This window comes from Terrapene carolina, unplaced genomic scaffold (genome assembly GCF_002925995.2).
Source record: "Terrapene carolina triunguis isolate 2854851 unplaced genomic scaffold, T_m_triunguis-2.0 Scaffold211, whole genome shotgun sequence".
NCBI lineage: Eukaryota > Metazoa > Chordata > Testudines > Emydidae > Terrapene > Terrapene triunguis.
The window spans coordinates 24,209,327-24,230,874 of NW_020664562.1; positions in this window are offsets into that span (position 1 = coordinate 24,209,327).

The window sequence follows — 21,548 nt, forward strand, 5'->3', positions numbered from 1 at the left end:
GGGTGAAAGACTGTTTAATTCAAATCCTTCCGTAGTCTTTTCACAGCCCCTTTTACATAGTACAGTATAAATTATTAACTAACTCCTTTTATCTCAGATCAAATTACAAAACAGAAACAATTACTCCCTTGTTAATGAAAGAGAACACTCCTTATAATTATGAAAGTTGGGTTTGGTTTTGTTTGCTCAGAAGACCCCATTTACAGTTAATTTTGACATAAGACAGTCAATATGAATGCAGTCATTTCTCCTAAGGTGTTAAAGGAAAAACACATTGACAATGTTAATTTTTTTATATGCATATAGAACATTTTTCAAAGAATAAGGGATTAAATACACGTAAATATCTCACTCCCATTTCCCCCTATACCTTCTCTAATCCCTTGTTAGTGCTCCCTGTTTACATATGGATAGAATCACAGACCATGTCTGTAGGGCTTGGGAGCTACTTCACTCCACCACTTTCACAGGGGATGGATAATTATTAGCTAGAGTAATTGGGGAGGGTTGTCTCAGTGTAAAAAGCATTCATTTTGGCTTAATTCCATATACTGGTTCCTGCTGCTTAGCTGTCGGAAGCTTACCTAAATGTAACTGCGTGTCATCTCTGAAAAAGATATCAACAGTACTATATAGAAGAAAGGCTGAAGGAGAAGTTTAAACATTACTCATCTTCTTTGGATCTCATTAACCCATTGCTACTAGTGTCAGTTGTGTAAAATGGCTGAAAGAAAATTGCCAAAAATCAGTGAGAGAAAGAAGAGGCAAGAGGTAGCCTAGCAGCTGTCTTGTTTATCTTTCCCACCAGTCTTGCCAATAACCAGGCAGCACAATAGCCAAGTCAATGGTTAGGGCTGATCAGGCAATGATTAGAGAATGGGGATAGGATATAACTTGATATGATCCTATAAATGATGATATCTAAGGCTTCATCCTCTGAACACTACAGAACTGCCTCGTCATCTATCTTGGTACTGCGCTGAGCTTTTGGGAAAATGCAGTCCCCGTATTTGTTTATACTCTGGAAATCCACTTCTCTCAATCCCTGTGGGCATGGAGATCAGTTTCAGAAAACACAGAAGATATGGACACACTGTAAATTCAAGAGAAATCCAGAGAAACTTCCCAAGCCAGCAGAAAAACCTCAACCGCTTTACGCAAAAAACCTGAGTGAATAGGAGGCCTTACTGATAGAGATATGCAGAGGGAGCTAGTTTCCCCACACCTGCAGTCTACAAGAACTGCCCAAGGAAGCATGCAGTAGCTTATGTTCACAAACTGCCACATTGACTGCAGGAATTACTGGGGGTTCATGATTAGTACTGTAACTTCTCAAGAGATTCTTTTGCTTTCATAGGCGTGCTCTTCCTAAGCTGTTGAGTAGATGGGGGCGGGGGGGAAAGAAGAATTCACAACATATCAAATAGGAAGTGGTGGAAATAGGGGAAAGTCGTGATTAAATATGGAGATGTTTGGGGCAAAGATCTTGGTCCTGTAAAGCTGTTGAATATACCCCCTTTAAAGTGATACCAACGGTGCAAGTGGGCATTGCCATGTAATTAAATGGGATGTTAAAGAACACCCACCATTTCCATGTTTGCAAATCAGGCTCAAAGTCCAGACAGAGAAGACATATGTCAAGAAATATTACCAACAGATTTCTTTTTTTAGGCACGGAAGGTATAGGAGAACACAGACAATTACTCATCACAATTGGTGCTGTTGGTGGTAATTTCAGCACAGAGAATCCGAAGACTGAATAGGTCATGTAGAATGAACTACATGATGTGCCGCATCTACCTTAGACTAGCAAACTCCACTGGTGCAGCTCCATTAGTGACAGCAATGGTGGAAACTAGCATAGGCAGAGCTCAAGGGGTCATCCACCCCTACAGTATCCAAGAATCTTCTCCATCCCTTTTGCCTCTGTGAAGGGAATGGCCAGATTCTCGTGGGGAATGTAATTCTTGCTTTTGGTGTAGTGCAAGAGGAAGAGGAAGCTGCTGATGGCATGTTCAGACTGCAGGGAACTGGACACACACACACTTTAGCCACATCCCTGTAACCATGTCTCTGTAGCAACATCACCACGAGATGGGAACGTCTTAGAGACAGGAGCTATATAGTGGAAATGCTACAGAGAATGAATTACTCCGTGCAGCTAGCCTGAAGAGAAAATGAGGGGGATACCAAGGAGAGAGAAAGTAGTTTGAGAAATTTAGGGTGGTGAAAGATTCTGGTGTGGGAATCCTGGTGGAAAGAGGGTGGGGTAATAAAGACAAAAAGATTCAAGTTAAAAACTGAGACTGAGAAGGATGGGGGAGAAGGGTTTTACATTGGGGGCATAGGTTAGACATTGAAATTGTGGGACTGGAATAAAAAAGAAAGAGAAGGAAGAAAGTAATGAGGGCATCAGAAAGAGGGAGAGGAACAAATATTTTTGTGGAGCAAATATGCATGCAAGTTGGGGAAAAATCAAATTCTCTATCAGAAAAGCCATTTATTAATGTCTTCTTGCATATGTGACTGACAGTGGTGCTCAGATACTCCATTGATAACCATGTTGTTTTATAGAGCATATCAGAGCATATAATTTAAATCAATTCTGCTGTGAGCAGTATAATCCTTTGTGTCAAGCTGATCACAAATCATAGTGTTCATCTTCAGGAAAGGAGATGATGTGTAGGATTGAATACCTGCAACCACTGAGCTTTTATTGTGCAAAGCCTGCTTGCTGACCTCTTCCACTTATGAGTTGAATTTAAAGTGTGGCGCTATTCTTTAAAGTGACTATATTAAAATGGCAGTTGTTTATGCTGTAGATCTGTTCCTTATATTCCAGGTTACATTTGCTTGCTTTAGTGACAAAGTTAAGTTTTTAATTCTGTTAGCATGGCAGAGCCAATTCAACTATGGGAGAGCAATTGGACTTTATTCTGGCCTGGGCACTACTAGCATAATTGTTAAATTAATTTCAATTGCAGTACAGCTTCTGCCCACTGTTACAACACAGTTATTGTTGCAACTGCATTATACCGTGCTACTGCACAGGTATAATCGAGGCAAACAACTGGCCGGTGAATCAGTTAATTTTTATTACTGGTGATGATGCACAGAAAGAACCCAGCTTGAGCTGCAAATCCCATGCTGAGTTTGCTCATAAATTGATGAAATTTTATTTGAAAACCAGTGAGTCACAATAAAGATGGAATTGTACAGTACCTGTTTTACAGTATCACTTTTTAGAGTAGATCCACAATTTATGCCTGATATAGACTAGTCCTCATTTAGATTTTAAGATTGTTACATGATTGCTCTTAAACACAGAAGCCCAAAGTTATCTATTACCTATGGGACCTTACACGAGTGGAGGGTTGATGGATGGGAGTGGAATGCTGCTGGGTTGCGGAACTGTCCATTCGCAGTACAGGCAGGGCTACTATAACTTAAAGCAGCTCCCCGGTGGCCTGTTTCCCCCAACTAACACAAAATTGGGAGGACAAAGGTGGCGTAAAGCCCCCTTGCTCCCCTTCCCTCTAAGCTGCATCTGTGTGTCCGGTGCCTCCTATTATAGATTTCATAACAATAAATAAGTGAATTCCTAGGTGTTTGAAAATGTTTATTAATAACTTCAAGGTCAGTATGAGCTGTACTAGGAGCAATATTACCCACGTGATATATCTCAGATCTGTCAAAGGTGGGATTATCTCCAGAAAAATCATTTTTTCTCTCTCTGGAACCCAAATACAGATTAGTGTTAACCTAGATAGCAATAAGGCATCCAGCTAGAGAAAGGTTTTAAGACACTCATCTCTGTTTCCTCCTCCCAACCAAGAAGAATTTGAGACAGAGGCAGGGGTAGAATTGAAAGGGAATACATCTTGGAGATCGTTTTTACTTGAATCATAGCCTGAGTTGAGCTACCGCTACTTTTTTCAGAACATGCCTCAACAATTCTATTGGGAGTGATGCTGATTTGTGCCTTTCCTCTATTTCCCACCTCCGTGTGCAGTAGCATGTGCCCTAGTGCTTATCAGATAGATTCCAATGCCCTGCCAAAAATCCAGTGTGTATTATATGTTTATAGGAACCTATTAATTAATTATGACACTGAATGTTATAGCATTTGACTGACATACTTAGCAAAAGCATGTGGAGTTGTTGTGTTCTTTTTTTAAGAAGACAGATCATAGCTAGTTGTTATGCTACAACAACATTCAATGTGTAGTACAATTTTAACAGCAGCTTTGGAGGTGGAAGCCTTTCTTTGTGATGTCTTAGTTTGTTTCCCTTCCAGAGAATAAAAATCCCAGTAAACCATAAAATAAAACTCAACAGAACTTACAATACTGAAATTAACTTTCAGTTGCATTAGCAATAATTCCTCTTGCTATATTAATACAAAGGACATTAGTTGATTTTTTGATGAGCCTTGAAGACTTGAAATTCCAAACCAAGCAACAACATGTTGTAAATATGGTACAACTGAACCCTATATTAATAGTAGCAGGGAGTCTCTCTCATGCTGGTCTAGCTTCTCAGTGGGTCATGTAAACATAAGGCTACAGCACGCATTTTCTGTATGGGATTGCACACACAAAGTACTATAATATGTGCAGAGTCAGTGGCATATGCAGGATTGAGGAAGCAGGTTCTGTATCCAATGGCCAGTTCAGGAAGTAGCAATGAGACGCTGACAACTTTTAGCAAAGCAAGAAGCTAGAAAGAAGAATTCAGTAAAAAATCTCAGAAAGTAATGGCATATGATCTAAGGTCACACAATGCATTATCTAGTTTCTTACAAAACCATCCTGTACTTGTCTTTTCTCCCCATCTGTATAATGATGTACAGCTCCAGGGCTAACCCATTCAAATATTCCCATCCGATTGCCTGAAATATGCCGGAAGATGCTGCAGGGTTGAAAAGACTCCTCAGCAAAAGCCGTTGTGACAAAGTAGCTTTCACACGTGGAAGACACTTTGCTTTGGCAAGATGTAATCCAGCTTCAGCAGCTGGAGCTGAATTTGGAAGCTTTCCACGTCCTTTGCCTCCTGCGTTTTCCACTTCCTGTAAGTTGCCCAAGCTTGCTCTTACTTTTGATTGTTGGAGTGATTCAGCAGCCCCCCTGTAGATGTTCTCTGTCTAATTCTTTGGCTTTCAGTCAGTGAGAAGGAACTAGTGCTTATAGTGTGCCTGGGTATTGTTTGGTGAGAAGGGCTCTCCTACTTGCATTGCCGTGTTTCAGATCCAAGGCACAGTAGTGGGTATTCTACTGTATTCCTCTAAATCTCCTGTCATAGTCTGTAGTTTGCCTAATTGGTTTTTGAGGCAATGTATTGATTTTACTATAATATGACAGTAACCTTGAAACTCTATATACAGTATGTCATACAGCAGTAACCCCCGTAAGTCCCGATAGCCCTGACTCCATAATCAGCTCATGACTTGTGAGACTGTGCCTTTTAAAACACTTTGCATCCTTTTCTTGTTGGGTAAGAGGGTTGAAGTCCCAGTAGGTCTAGACATTAAGCAGGGGCCTTCCAAAGTCTCCACTCACATAAAGATTTGTGCCACTGGAGGGGAAAAGCTTCTTGAATCTTCAATATGTTACTTTCTTCTTTTCAACATTTTTTTTAACTGGCAGCTTTATTGATATGGAAAGGCCTGATTTTCCATGCTGTTACACCAGTCCTATGGCAATGTAACTCCATTGACTTCATTTGGAACTTTGAGACCAAGAGTTACACCATTGTAAAACTGATGTAACAGAGTTGAGTGGAATTTTCTCCTCCTGTTTCTGATGTTTTTTCAATTGCTGGGAAAGATGTTGAGTCCATTTTCTGATATCACTGTGATCTGTTTAGGTGAATTGCATCCTGACTTGACTGCATTTCTGAACTCAATTACTATTACATGATTATTTGATCCAGTCATTGATCCAGATTTTTGTAAGCTACTCTGCTAAGATATATTTGATCTTTAAATATGTCTAATAGTTGTAAGGACTTTTAAGGGGGTTTAAGACATATCACTGATGGTCCTGAGTAAAATACTCATATAATAGTGAGTTCAAGGTGCAACTCACCTAAACAAATCAGAGTGATAACAGAAAATTGACTCAACATCTTTCCCAGCAATTGAAAGAACATCAAAAACAGAAGAAAACTCTCTCTCTCACCCCCCCCCCCCACTCCTTTCCCCCTTGCAAACATATCTGGAACATCACTCGGCACCCAGAACTCTGAGGTTCTTCTCCCAGGAGAAGAAGGCATCTCCTACATGTAAGTATATAACTGCATAGAGAAAATCTAAAAACAACACTACCCACAATTTCTGAAATACATATGAAAGGGTACAAAAGGGAACCCAGGCCCCTAATTGCATTGAGTTTTCTCTGCACACCATGAGGAACTTTAATCACATCTGCCAGTGACTTTCAGTCCTTCCCACATGGCTGGGTCTCCATGTCAAACTGCATTTCTCAGGATCTAGACATACTGCTATCTGCGCTCAGTTACCCCTCACAAAAAATGTGCCAGTGGGCTTTATTCAATAACATATAAACTATCTGTTCCACCTAGCTTTATTAGGGGCTCAATATTAATCGAGGAATTTGGTTTGAAAAATGACATCCCTTAAGTGTTTAAGTAAACCTGAGGGTTTTCCCCTCCTACATACAAATATCTGCTAATGAAGTATGTTGAGCCCCAAATAAAGCTAGATGGAACAGAAATTGGGAGCATATTGGAAAAAGTGTGAAAGTGAGAGACAATTCATCTAGATGGCACTAGTATGTCACATTAACTAATCAGCAGGAGCTTGAACCATATTGTCTCTTCCCAGAAATTAAACAACAAGGAGGGAAAACGCATGCTAAGCATCTGGGAGTTACCAGAGTTAAATACTTGAAGGGTCTCTAGCAGCCCACTGGAATGGGAAAGTAATGAGGGACAACTGGAACTCCTCTTGGAGATAAACTGACATGATCTGACATTTTCCAAGGCTGATTTTATAACCTGATACTCTACCAAACAAGGAGACCAAAGTAAGGAGGTTAAGGGGGAAAATGGCTGTGAAATCAGCATCAAAAGATCATCTGTACGGAATGCCAGGTGGGAGGCTTTGCCATAGTCCCTTAATATTAGGATTATCCCTGACAGCCAGAGTAAGGACTTCCATTGCCAAGGCTAACAGCATTAGTGACAGAGAGCAACAATTCGCTCCCATCCCAGCTCAAAGCACTACAATAATGATGAGTTTGCTAGGAATGGCTAAAGTCTTAGCTACATTTAATGGATCTATGCCTTACAATTTTTTTCTGAACCCTAATTTCGCTAAATTTACAACTAGAAAATCCCATCCAACATAGTCAAAAGCCTTGTCTGTATTCCTAGACAAAACAAGATTAGCCAGATTATTTGACCAGGCATATTATTATTGGAAACATGCCTAGCAGCAAAACATCTAGTTTGCTACCTGTAGGCTCAGGTAGAAATGTTGTTCCACTTCCTCACAGGAATTTTGGCCATAATATCAAGATCACAATGAAAAGAAATTGATCATTTGAAGCAGTACCTTTTCCAGGTGATCTGTCTTCCTGAAGAATAAGGAAAATGGCGGCCCAGTGCATAGACAAACTTGCTCACTTTAATAGGGATTGTGTGCAAAGTGAGAGAAGAATATACACCTCCCAGTGTTCGTATGGAAGGCCTGATTCCCCGTAGCCCTGTATGAAGTGAGAGCTCCCCCTGCATTTGGTCATCTAGAATTGCTACTCTCTCCTTATTCCCCTGGGGTCTCACTATTATTTGTATTGTAGTAGTGCCTACAGGCCTCAAACAAAAAGCAAGCCTATGTTGTCCCAGGCACTGTACATACACATAATGAGAGATGGTCTCTGCCTCAAAGAACTTTCAGTCTAAATGGACAAGACAGACAAAGGAAGTATTATCCCTAGTTTACAGATGGGGAAAATGACTCACAGAGAGAAACTGTGACTTGCTTACGGTCACATAGGAAGTCTGTTACAGAGTTAGGAATTGAACCCCGTACTCCTAAATCCACTAAGCCTTCCCCACAACAAAATTCTTCCTCTGCTCCTGGGGACTCTAGGCCAAATACGGTAGGGATGGGCAAAGAGGATACAGGGCCCTGGCTCTTCCCTCTTTCCTATGCACCATCCAGCAGAGCTGGCTGGTTTGCCATGTATGGGCTTCTAAACTGCACTCCATAAAGGGATGATGACAGGTGATACAGAAATGGAAGGATATAATCATCATAAAATGTACAACTAATTTTGTACCTACTATACATTTAATCAAGAGAATTTTTAGGTCCAATGCTATGTTTTTACTCTGCATTTATAAGCACATTGTAATGAAAGTACTTGTGTCCCTTTAAAATAAATTTAAATCGTTGCAAACCAGAAGTCAATTTTTAGTTGCACATGTTGGAAATTCTACATTTTTTTTTTTGGCAGAGCCACTGAAAACTAGTTTGTCTGCTAACTCCTGGGATGCTGAATAAAGACTCAGCTGGATTATATCACAATAGATATATTGTTTTCCTTCAAATAATAATGGGTCTACACTTTAGAGAGAAAAAGTAATTTATTAATAGTTGCAATGCACAGTAAGCTCTCCAAACAATTCCAAAGTACAGTAGTTGTATTCTTCTCTTCTTTCAATCAGATATGCAACAATTGCCATAAAGACACTGGGCCAGTCTGTGGAGATGTGCCCATTTATACCGGCTAAGGATATGACCTGTTATTCAGAATATGCCAAGTGATGGGTTGCCACTTGGTTTTGCAGAGATGGGGCCCATTTAACTGTAAAACAGACATGAGATGATGGAGGGAGGGAGTCTAAAGAACCTGTCTATACATATCTGTAGTGGCATTCTCTCAGTATCGAGACTGGAAGCAGAAAGCTTTAACTAAAACATGTTGCAATAGACACTGGGTGTGATTATACAGGATTCACTTCTTTGCTTAGCACTAATTTGGCTGTACGTTATATGTAATTGTTAAATGGCTATCCACTGACATAAAACAAACTGCAAATTAGTGGTTCATGGGGTCATGACTGCTTTGTGACCTGATTGAATAATTCCACGTTGGGCACTTTATTGATGCAACTGGGCAAAATATATGTTTATGACACATAGTGAGCATTGTAAGATTACATTTACCTGCAAACTGCATTCTGATCTACCATGGGAGTGAGTGGCTGGGTGTCTATAGCATGATTTTCTTTCACAGTTATAAGAAAAAAATCTTTGCTCATGGTGATTAGGGAAGCTGTGCTAGAATCCTGCTTGCATCAGTTATACTTAACTTTGGTGATAGCTAATATGGTTTCAGAGGTTGTGTTGACAGGACCTTACAGACTAGTTCTTGGATATTACACCATGTCATTAGCTTTTCCATGAATTACAAACAAAGTAAAATAAAGACCATTTATAAGAATTTATGAAAACTATAGATAACTAGGAGTTGGTGGTCCTCAAAAACAAAACAAAACTTTGTGCCACAGAAAATGGAACCCCTGTACAGGATAAGGTAGTTACCACATACCAGAATTTCTTCTCATGAGCATTCAAGGGGGATCCTGATAACAGAACATGTCTTGAGCAAGATCCTGTAGGTCTTAATAATTCTAAGGGAGGTACAGAGAAACAAACCTGAGAGATAAAAGAAGGATACTAGGTGCACAGATACTATGGTGATATGGGCCAGGTAGATAGCTAGATGAAACGTGCTTTCACAATTAGAGCCTTCATAAACATTTTTCTTTAAGCCAGTCAAGGGACCCTTGCCTTGAAAGTCCTATAAGGTAAGCATAGAGGAGTGGAAACAGTAACACCATGGGTAATTTCCCAGTATTTTAATCTTCTCTAGGCAGTGTCCCTCAAGAGGAAGAGGACACAGGACTGTGAGGTGTAGTAAAGTCCTCCTGCCCCTGATGGATGTACTGTAACTGCTTTTTCTGAATGTGAAAACACCTGCAGAATGAAAAGACACAGCAGTAGCCATATTACTCTATCTTCTCATGACAACTCTCTATCCCTTTCAACATGCCATTCCTAGGACGCAGATGTTTGCTCTTTATATAGGCCTGGGCCTGATTTCTGTAACTATCGATGTGATGTAAATCCAGAATTACTCCACTAACACTGGTGTAAATGAGACTAGAATCTGGCCGCAAGGCTGTTCAGAGGAGCACATTTCTGAGACATGCACAAAGCACAAATTAAGAATGAAGTATCATTGGAACAATTTGTTTGATTAAAAACATCCCAGGTTAGTGGGGCCTCAAGGAGGCACTATTGCAGCTCGCAGAATGACAAGAGATCATACCTCCTAAAGAATTGTTTCCTCCTTCTGAATGCGCTTTTATCTCTGTTCCTCTTCCAGTATCACCTTCTGAACATCTAAACACATCATAGTAAGGAAGAGGAGAGAGGAGCTATAGGGTTTGATTCTCTATTGCTCTGCACTTTGTGCAATCACTTGCACCAGTGTGAATTGACTACAAACTGCTACCAATCTGATTTTTGATAGTCTACTGCACACACTTAGCACTGGTATAAATGACTGCACAGAATGCAGGACATGAGGGAACCAGACCCACAATTTCTTGCTCTCTACAGAATCTCACTCTTCCTTTTATTTATACAGTTGGTCTTTAAATGTGGAGAATGGAGATGGAAAGAGCTGGGAGGAAGAACATCTAAAGAAGCATTCGCTTTCATGGCAGACACAATCTACGCAATGCAAGACAAAGGTGCATATCTATAACTTGTTGAAACCAATTGATCTGCATAATTATTAAATAAATAATGGAGATATCCTATCTCCTAGAGCTGGAAGGGACCTTGAAAGGTCATCAAGTCCAGCCCCCTGCCTTCACTAGCAGGACCAAGTACTGATTTTGCCTAGATCCCTAAGTCGCTGCCTCAAGGATTGAACTTACAACCCTGGGTTTAGCAGGCCAATGCTCAAACCACCAAGCTATCCCTCCCCCCTACATTATTATGTAGTTAGTATTTATCTTTATGGCAGCGGCATTCAAAAGATTTGATCAGGCTCAAGACCCTATTGTCCCATGCAGTGTACAAACAAAAGGCATGTTCCCTGTGGGTTAGGGAAGGCAGCATGTTGACAGCCTCACACTCTTAGGCCTGGTCTACACTATGGGGTTAGGTCGAATTTAGTCTCCTGTAGAGTTGAGAACAGGGATGTAGGCCTGTCCATAGGATACAAGAGATGAGGTGATGCTGTTTCCTCTTTTGCTCTTAGCAACCCAACAAGATGACAGCCTATCCAGGGTTTTCAATAGGAAAGGAGGTGTGAAGAAGAGGGAGAATTTCAGACGACATCTGTCCATAAACCAAACTCCTCCCACCTCCACATTCTTAGCAATTAACTCCTTCCCTGCTGGAGATTTGAGAGTACATTAGCGGTGTCACTTCACAACACAATCCATTAATTTCAAAGGGAATTTTAGGAATTAACAGTTGCATCAGGTCTAAAGTAATATATATGATAAAATGCAAGTATTCTGGATCTACCTATTCTACGTACCTACTACCTATGGCACCGATCACTGTAGAATCTAAGCATCACATCTAGTGCCTGGCATGTTCATGTTTATGTATTTCTTTTCTGTAAAAACAAAACAAAATAAGGTGATTCTTTACATATCACATATGTTGTTTGTTATTTATTTGTCCTTTCTGCTCTTACCGCTAAGATATATTTCAACACTAAATTATCTTGACATCTCATATATGCACAAAGCTGGAAAAAATTGCCTTTTCACTGGTTTTACAACCCAGTGAAAACAATTTCCCCCTCCCCCCCGCCCCCCCGGTGCACCATTGAAAACTTTGTCATGGGGGAAATTAGTTTTTGCCTGTGAAAGACAAGTTTTGCTTAGTGAAACAAGAGGGTTTGAATACCCCCATGGAAGTAACTGCAGGTCAGAGGTTAAATTCAACTTTCTACCGTGGCTGATCTTGATATGGAATTGATCTACAGTATGTAACCATCAGCATTCACTGTACAAAGGAGCAGGGATAGGGTGGGTAAGAGACATGAAACATTTTTAAAGTGCAACCAAACAGGCAGAACTTAAGGCCTTGATCCTGCACTAAGGGCTGTGTGGGCAGACTAAGGGCTGTGTGGCGCCTCATTGAAGTGCAGGGGCCCTCCCACATGGTTCTCAGTGCAGGATCACTACCAATCTGTGTTTTTTCCTTTTCCATTTTTCCAGTAGAGCAGAAGGGAGATGGACTCAGGGACATGTTCAGGAAACGAATGATAAACTAGTTGCTGATTGTAGTTTTGCTCCTCATGTGCTCTAATGATATCAGCATTGTACTGCTGAGAACGTACAAGTAAGAAGCATTTATGAAGATCGTGTAGCCCGTATCAACACTGATGGCACTAATTAATGCATATGGAGGCAAAACCCAGAAGAAATAGCTTCTTCATTCATGTTTGCTTCTGGAGGGCACATCCAAATGGTGGGAAAGTGCAAATGATTGTAAAGAGCATCTGAAATTCCTTTAAAAATTATTTTATCTTAATACTTACCCAGAATCCTTTTCTGCTTCTCATACCTGTGCAACCAAAATGGCCTCCCCTCTCTGTCCCCAGCATGGACCCACAGAGAGTGCATGAAAGACAAATGCTCTTTAATGGAGTATTTTTCAGGGATTGTGGTGTTCCCAGCTTGATTTACAGTGATCCTTCCTCCCTCTGCTTGGGCTTGATTGACCAAATAAACCATCTTCGCCTCAAAACCAAAGGAGAACAAAACTTAATCTTTGGAATTAATGTAATAGTTTAAATAAGTCAAACTTACTATCTTGGCTGTGATGCTAGCACCTGCAAATGATTTTAGGGAGCTTGGGAAAATACCCAGTGAATCTTGATGATATTATATTGTAACAGCCAACAGAATATGTCAGGTAACCAAACCCTTAACATGAGACAAATTAGCCTCCCTAGAGCGAAATGCTGCTCTCCCCACTCACCAATGGGCACTTACAGCCCAAAGAGCAGTTGAACCAGTACAGTAACTTGTGTCACATGGGGTTGGGGAGGAGGACAGGGTGTGCGTAGGTGGGACTCTGGAGGCCTGTGGAGGGGGATTTCGGGTGGGAAGGTTGGAGAAATGGTTAGTGGGCTCATGTACTGTGGACCCACCGCCTAAAGCACCACAAAGGGGCATTGAGGGGCTACAAAAGGCAGCAGCAGTGCTCACAGAGTGGCTGCATTGGTGTCCTGTGCCTTGCAACTGGTTTGGGAGGTATGGATTCTGTCCACCTCCGTTTAGTTCCCACATAGGTTCCCTGTGCAAGGTTCATTAAGGACTGATCCAAGGCCCACAGAAGTCACTGAGAGGTTTTGTATTGTCTTCAATGGGCATTGGATCAGGTCCTTACACAGAGCAGGAACAAATATATTTAATCCATAGCATCTATTATCCATAACGATGAGGGATAGTTTTAGATGTGGTTCTTGTTGCTGCCCTGAAATGTGGTGAGGAGAAGAATGTTAATGTGATTCTAAATTATGCCACTGACTCTTGTTGGATGGATGAGAAGAAAAACTGAACATAGGGGCCCAATATTTTTATTAACAAAAAACCAGAGCAATCCCTCCCTCCCCCACAAAAAAAACCCAAGTTTTATTCCAGTCATTGACAAGACAGTTCTTGCTTTGTGCTGAAATTTTCAAAAATAATGAGTAATTCTGAAAAAAAGAACAGGAGTACTTGTGGCACCTTAGAGACTAACAAATTTATTTGAGCATAAGCTTTTGTGGGCTGAGATGCATGCAGTGGAAAATACAGTAGGAAGATATATATATACACAGAGAACATGAAACAATGGGTGTTACCGTACACACTATAACAAGAGTGATCAGTTAAGGTGAGCTATTACCAGAAGGAAAGAAAAAAACAAAACTTTTTGTAGTGGTAATCACAATGACCCATTTCCAGCAGTTGACAAGAAGGTGTGAGGAACCGTAGGGGGGAAAAATAAACATGGGGACTTTAAAGGGGACTGACTTTTCAGAGGGCTGGTGCTCAGCACCTCAGAAATCAGACAACTTTAAGCTTTCTCTGTTTGGGAACCCAAAAATGCAGGTACACAAAATTGCTAATTACTTGTGAAAGTGGAGGCCCCGTTGGATTATAAATAGAATTATTATTGGTGGGTAGGAGCATGGACAAATGGGTGAGTGGGTAAATAGTCTAAAGAACTTCAATGCAAGGTTTGCTAGTTGCCAACTTAACCCTGGGCTACATGGGAGACAAATGGGGAGCAGGAACTCAGTCTCAGTTCTTCAGAAACATAATGGATTAGATGACTGGACTCTCACAGAGAGCTTTAATTCTGTAGGGACTCCCTGACGCCCTGTACCTTCCCCATACGCTTAAAAGAAAATGGAAGTTGCACAGGGTGTAAAATATTCAGACCTTCCTTAAAGCCTGCCCTAGAATACCCATCTGTGCCCGGATTTGCAACTGATCTGCAGAGTGTGAACTTCTTGGGCCACATCCTCAGCTGGGGTATATTGATATAGCGATACTGACTTTGAGGAGCTACACTAATTTACACCCTATGAAGATCTGCCCCATGACTTTTCACAGTGGTCAAGATTAGGACATAATAGTTTTGCTCTGTGAGTCTGCTCCTGCCCATGGCTTTCCTTGTTTATATGCATGCATAAGGGAGAACCCAAATGTGGCCTGTCGTTTACCCTGTAGGTGCTGGGAAGGCTGATTTCTGATGAACACACTCCAGTAGTGTTCAATGAATGTGGCAGAACTTTAGCAACGGAGTCCAATGAATTTCAAAAAGTAGATAAAAATGCTATCTATCCCTGGTTTATCAGATTTCCTATTTTTCATGCGTTTAATGTTGTGTAAAATGTCACCAATAGGACTCTTAATAAGCTATTCAAAAAAAGCCTTAGTAAGATTAGCAATTTGCACCTTTTTAAAAATTAAGAGTACTCTTGGTGTACAGCTCCATTATCAATTTGCATCTTTAAGGAGGTGTAACATCTCTCTGATAACTTGTTCTGCTTTCTTATAGCTGACTGAAAAAACTCAGTTTTGCTTTGCCTATGTTACATTTATTTCTGCACAATTAAAGCAAACTGGTAAGAAAAACAGAAGTCTAAAGAATTGGAACACGATTCAGATTGTTATAACCTAGGCTATCAAAGCTGACTGGTAATTCTGCCAAGAAGTAGCCCTGCAGGTTATTAAAGAAAAAAAATTAGTTTCTGAAAATATATCAACAAAAATTTCTTCATGCTTGAACAGTCACATACCCATAACCTTCTTATTTATTAAACTGGCTCCAGGGAACAGTACAACCTTCAGCCTGCTATCGTGCAATGAACTCTGCCAGTTGTATGATAGGAGCAATCTTGACTGATAATTCCCGTCTTCCAGCCTGCCTTGCCCTATCTGCTCAAATCCTCTTTATCCCAGATACACTTCTCAAGAAGGCACCTTCTGTAATGTGGTCCTGTCAGCAGAGGTCACCCCATTTGGAATATTCACCAGCTTCCTAACAGTATCATTTAGGGGAGAGTGCTAGAATTATGAGCTGTGTACAGATTGCAGTATTTACATTATAACCAAATATGGCTGCAAAGTTAAGCATACGTTTGTGTCTAACTACAGGGGAACTTATATAAATACAAAATTGCCTTTACTTGGAAAATGCTTGAAATAGTTTAAGGAAAGGCGTTTATTCATAATTATGCAACTGTATTCCTAATATTGATCAATATTCCTATTATTGTTTCCTATTATATACCACCACAAAAAATGTCCTTAACTTTGAGTTGATTGGATACCTTATCAAGGGAACTCCGAGCTTCTTTATATGTCCATGTATTTTCATGATTGAGAGAGCTGTGTCTTGCAAAAATTATATTGTACGTCATTCTCTATGTGCTTTAGTACTGGTGTGTGTAAGTAAATGAGATACTGTGTCAGACTGCAAATAGTGGCTGTGAGGTATGTTTTTCTGCAGTGTTAAGGAAAACTGATGTGAAGGGGTAATGATGCAATTTGTGAGTGTTCTGAATTTGGAATTTATTTTCATATAGGAATTCCAGAATTGAAATCTCAGTATCTCTGTGTGTTGGTATAAGATACTTAAGCCTGCATGTTGGTTGTTCAGGATGTGTGTTGGGATATAAGGGTTGTGGATAGTAGAAAGAAGTTTGATCATGGCAATGGATGAATAGAGTGTAGAGGGGTTGTTGAGTTCTTTAACTGCTTATTTCCTTGGTTTTTATTGTGTTGCTGGAATATACAAGTTGTCTACCTTAACTTTAATTTAACAAAGTTTCTTGTGTGGTAATTTCCCAGGTTTATTAATAAATATGTATTACTGCTGAGAGTAGTTCACATGGATAGCTAGCAACATTGTTATTAGAGCTGGTTGGAAAATGTGTTTTTCCTATTGAAAATTTCAACAAAACACAAACAAACATATTTTTGTTGATAATTTCAGCAGAAAATGTTGACTTTCATCAAAAATCCCAACCACCCAAAATGTTTTGGTTTTCAGCAACCAAAACCCAAATGTGCTTGACCAAAAACGTTAGTTTTCAGGCCCAAATTTTCAGGTTTGAGGGGTTTGGGTTTTTTGGATAAAAAATTAGAGTTTGAGGAAAGCAGACAGTTTCTCTGAAAATTTTTCTTTAATCAAAACCCAATTGAAAATGTTGGTCCTAATAGTCACATATTATTAGGACTCCGTGTCTGTCATGGAGGTCGTGGAAGTCACAGATTCCGTGACTTCCTGTGACCTCCGTGACTTCTGCAGTGGCCAGTGTGGCTGACCCCAGGGCCACCCGAGCAGCTAGCCCTGGGGCGAGTTGCTCAGGTGGCCCTGGGGACAGCCACGCCAGCCACTGCTGGAGCAGCTCTACAGGCAGTCACTTGGGTGGTCCCGCAGCCAGCCACACCAGCCACTGCTGGGGCTGCCCCGGGCAGCTGGCCCCAGGGACCACCCGAGCAGCGGACGATGCAGCTGCCCTGGGGACCGTCTGAGCAGTGGCCGATGCAACTGGCCCCGGGGACCACCTGAACAGTGGTCCCAGGGTTGGCGGGAGCAGGGTGACCAGATAGCAAGTGTGAAAAATCGGAATCGGGTGGGGGACAGTATGCGCCTATATAAGACAAAGCCCCGAATTTCGGGACTGTCCCTATAAAATTGGGACATCTGATCACCCTAGGCGGGAGCAGCTGCAGCTCAGTGGCTCCTGGCAGCGGTCCTGGGGCAGCCGGAGCAGCAGAGGGGCTCCCTCCGGCGACGGCCGGAGCGGCAGTGGGACCCCTGGGGGTTCCTGCCCCTGGCAGCTGGTGCTGTGGGCCCCCCCGGGTTTCCCCCACAAGATTCAATCAGGGGTATTTATGGTCAGGGCCAGCTCCAGGCACCAGCCTGGCAAGCAGGTGCTTGGGGTGGCCACTCCGGAGGGGGGCGGCACGTCCAGCTATTCGGCGGCAATTCGGCGGATGGTCCCTCACTCCCGCTTGGAGTGAAGGACTTCCCGCCGAATTGCCGCCGCAGATCGGGGTGGGGGCTTTTTTTTTTTTTTGGCTGCTTGGGGCGGCCAAAACCCTGGAGCTGGCCCTGTTTATGGTATAAGTCATGGACAGGTCACTGGCAATGATTTTTTGTTTCTTGCTCATGACCTGTCCATGACTTTTACTAGAAATACCCGTGATTAAATCATAGCCTGTATGTTATGCCTCTCCACAGCTCCTCTTTCACTCCTCCTGGCAGAGTTGTACATACTCCTCCCCATGTCCTCTCGTAGAACCTTGTTTTTCCCTGTGTCCCTCTCAACGAACAGCCAGGATTGCTCCCATGTTTCTCCCCCTGTCCATACAGCTCTTCTCCCCCTTTGGTTTCCCCAAAGCCCTGCTCCACAAACTACTTCCCTTATATCCCCACTCCCTACCATGTCCACCTACTTCCCTGCCACACTCAGCTTTTAAATGATGTGTCTTCACACTGATATGTGCAAACATTTAAAAGCTGAGTGTAGTAAAGAAGGGGGTGGGGGGAGGTTGGGAGGAGGGCTGTGCATCATTTTTCTTTCCCAGTCACTCTCACAGTTGGTCATTCATTTCATTGGATCAATAGAAATGATGATAAAATGACTGATAATAAATACGAACAATCACATGAGTAAAGGAGGAAAAACAAACAAAGGATTTATTTGGAATGCAGGTTAAGCGGTAGGGTGGTTGGAGGTAGAGGGACAGCTCCTGGGATTAGGGAGCTGGGCTGCTGTTTGGGGCCAGGGGCCAGAGCTCAGCAGAAGGGGTGGGGACCAGTAGACAGCAGAGGCCTTGGAGAACGTCAGGAGTTCTGCTGCTCAGTACTGTTGTCCAGCTCCGCTCTGTGACATCCATGACTCACCCATAAATATCTCAGGCCTCCCCCAGCTTTGTTAAATTAGGCAGCTGTGTTCCAGTTTAGCTGACTTTCTCAGGTATGTCAGACCAGGACTGCCCTCTGGTGAACTACAGGAGCTTTGTCAGGGGAGGCAGCTGCTTCTGTAGCTTTTTCAGTCCTTTCCATGATCGCTAGTTTCCCTAGCCTTAGTAAGGCAGGGGCAGAAAGATGGAGAGAGCTGCAGCCCAAATTTTCAGAGACTGGGCACTTGCAGAGTAAGGAGAATAATTATTTATGGGCCTGATCGAAAGCTCACTGAAGTCAACGGATGGCTTCCTATTGATTTCAGTGGGCTGTGGACCAGACCTTATGTGTTTTATTTTAAGTGGCCTGTGTCTGAGATGTTACCAGAATGCAGGTGTGAATGTGAAGTGGGGAGTTTGTGTGGACTCCAAGCTAGGAACCCAAGGGAAAGGGAGAGTTTTAAAATATTTCCTCCTGCAAAAGTGAAACGTTACATCAACATGTAATTGTCTTTTGAAGAGTTATGGTGCCAAATTTGAAGACTAAATTTAATCATTAAGTATGAAGCAGAGGAATTTTAGTCCTGTTTAAAGAACAAATCTCAATGCAACCTTAACTGTGGAGTTGCTACTGAGGCCTCCATAATACTGATAGCAATGTAGTCTGGTATGGTGCAGTAAATTACCTCATCTATTTGGCCTCAGAATGGTGAAGTTTATTAGCTACAAACATCACTGATTGTGATACAGTAGATCTCAATTTAATCAGGTTCTCCAGCTTTTATAGAAGAGAGACACTATTACTGAATATAAACAGGAGAGTGTTCAGGCAGATTATAAATGGTGGAACAAAGAACTATATCAGAAAAGCATTTACCAAACCAGAATCTTAGTCTAAGCTTGATTTATCTCTGAGCTACAGGGCAACGGAGTTGTCCCCCATGGCAGGATTCTTTAGCAGCTTTCATGCCCCTTCACTGAACTGTGTCCTTGAAATATCTGAGGAATATCCTTGTTCAATTGCAGCTTGAGTTATCACTAGAGTACATTTTAATGATACCTATCATTCCCTGGTTCATGCATTCAAGACATACAGATTATTGATTTTTGACCCAGATCATTAAGAATTTTAGCACAGACTTTGGTTTCTCAGGTAAAAAGAGGCTCTACTTCCGAGCTAACAAAGGTTAATATTGACACGTAATTAACTCATCATCTGTGAGTTATTTCTCACAGAAGATAAAAAGTTCAAAGGATTAGAAGGGCGTGGGGAACCCAGAGAAGAGCAAGATGCAGGGCAAAAGTGGCTTTAACCTCTTGGGATTCTGGGAAGCTGTGGGGACTGCAATGGCACAAGCCAGAATGGTCACGTTGGTGTGTGCTATAGTCCCTCCCCTTCTGTCACTGGTTCACCTCCAGCACGATCCTGATCCTGGGGGTGTGCCTGTACCAAGGGAATTCTCCTCTGGCCCTTTTCAGGCTGTTTATGGTGGAGTGGCATTTAGGGGCCAGAGCAGGGGACAGAACCCTTCCCAAGGCATCCAAATGCCCACAAAGGAATAATTCTTTTCCTTTACATATTGGTGTCTGACATATTGGCATTTTGCTTGGTGACTAGCTGGCTGGCTGGCTGTTAAGATGTTAGGTGGCTGGTAGAACAGGCTGTCTCCATCCCTTGGGCATTACTAGGCGAATTGGCATCCCAAGTCATAAAGAGGACATACTCCTATTCCCTGGCCTCCTATACAATCCTATACTCCCATACAATTCCAGTGTTTTCTTCCTTCTCATCAGAATACTTTGTGTTAGCCCCTTCAGAGCTTCAAAGGTAAAACCCTCAGCTGCCAGTGTAACACCAACGGACCCCGGTCATCAGTGGGTGGGATAGAACCTGGGACCTCTGAAGCTTAGTGGCTGAGCCTCTACAGCATGATCTAAAAGCCAACTGTTTGTTAGCTAAGGCTGTAGAGCAGACTCAGTCTCTCTTGCTCTCTCTCTCAGTGCCAGTAGATGGAACAGAACACCACACCCAGAAGGTGTGTGGGTTACACCAGCATTAAGATTTCTTGAGTGTGTATTGTAAATAAAGACACCAGGTGACAGGCAAATGAGCTAGAATCAAACAAGGCCCTTTCTGAATAAGGTACAGGACTATGTAAGTGCCCCCCTGTACCCTATATAAAATGAGTCACGCTGCTCCTGCTGGGAAGAACAGGAGCAAAGCAAAGAACTTGGTGGTGTTTCAGAGGCAGGCAGGAGCACACCGGGGTGAACAGGAAAGAAGAGATTGGGCAAAGCGAGTAATGGAAAGCCATTACTTCAAGGATGAGAAATACAACAATTGCGGGGATGGAGAGGGCAGGAAAGAGGCTGCTGCCTTCTGTCTGCCTAAGCAGAACATTGAAAACTGAAAGGTTGAAATTCCTGCCCATCATTTTGTTTGGTTTGAAATTCAGCAAAAGATGTTCCAGTCTCCTTCCCTCTACCCACTTGCAATGGATGAGAAATTTCCCTGCAAACAGAATCCTAGACAATGACAAACTGAATCCTCATTAAAACAAAGAAAGGTTAAGGGGAAAAAATAACCTGTTTAAAATGAGGTAGCTCACCAGTCTTTGAGCTGTAAATTGACAATAGGATTTATATAAATCCATAATTGTATCTCTTTTACCTGCAGTTAGGCTAGTTAATGATGAAAAAAGTATACAGCCTATTGTGAGGTTTTAATGAGGATTCTTTTTACAGAGTTAAAAAAATCCACCAAATTAAATTCTGCCAATTTACTCCATTGCAAATTGAGCACCACCCTGTGCGCAAAAAAATCATCAAGTAGCTTAAATCAGTTACAGCTAAATGTGTAAGTCAGCATGTGCTTTAGCCTTTAGTCATGAAGAATATATTAGATTTTAAAAATAAATGGCTTTCTGCTGAGTCTTCATTGCAGTGGCTTTCTGACTTTTAATTAAATTTTCAGTACTTGTGGGTGCTTCTTCATGTACTTTGGCCACAGAACTCACAGTGTCTGTATCATTATGTATGGTAGAAACCCAAATTGGAGATTATTAAGCTTG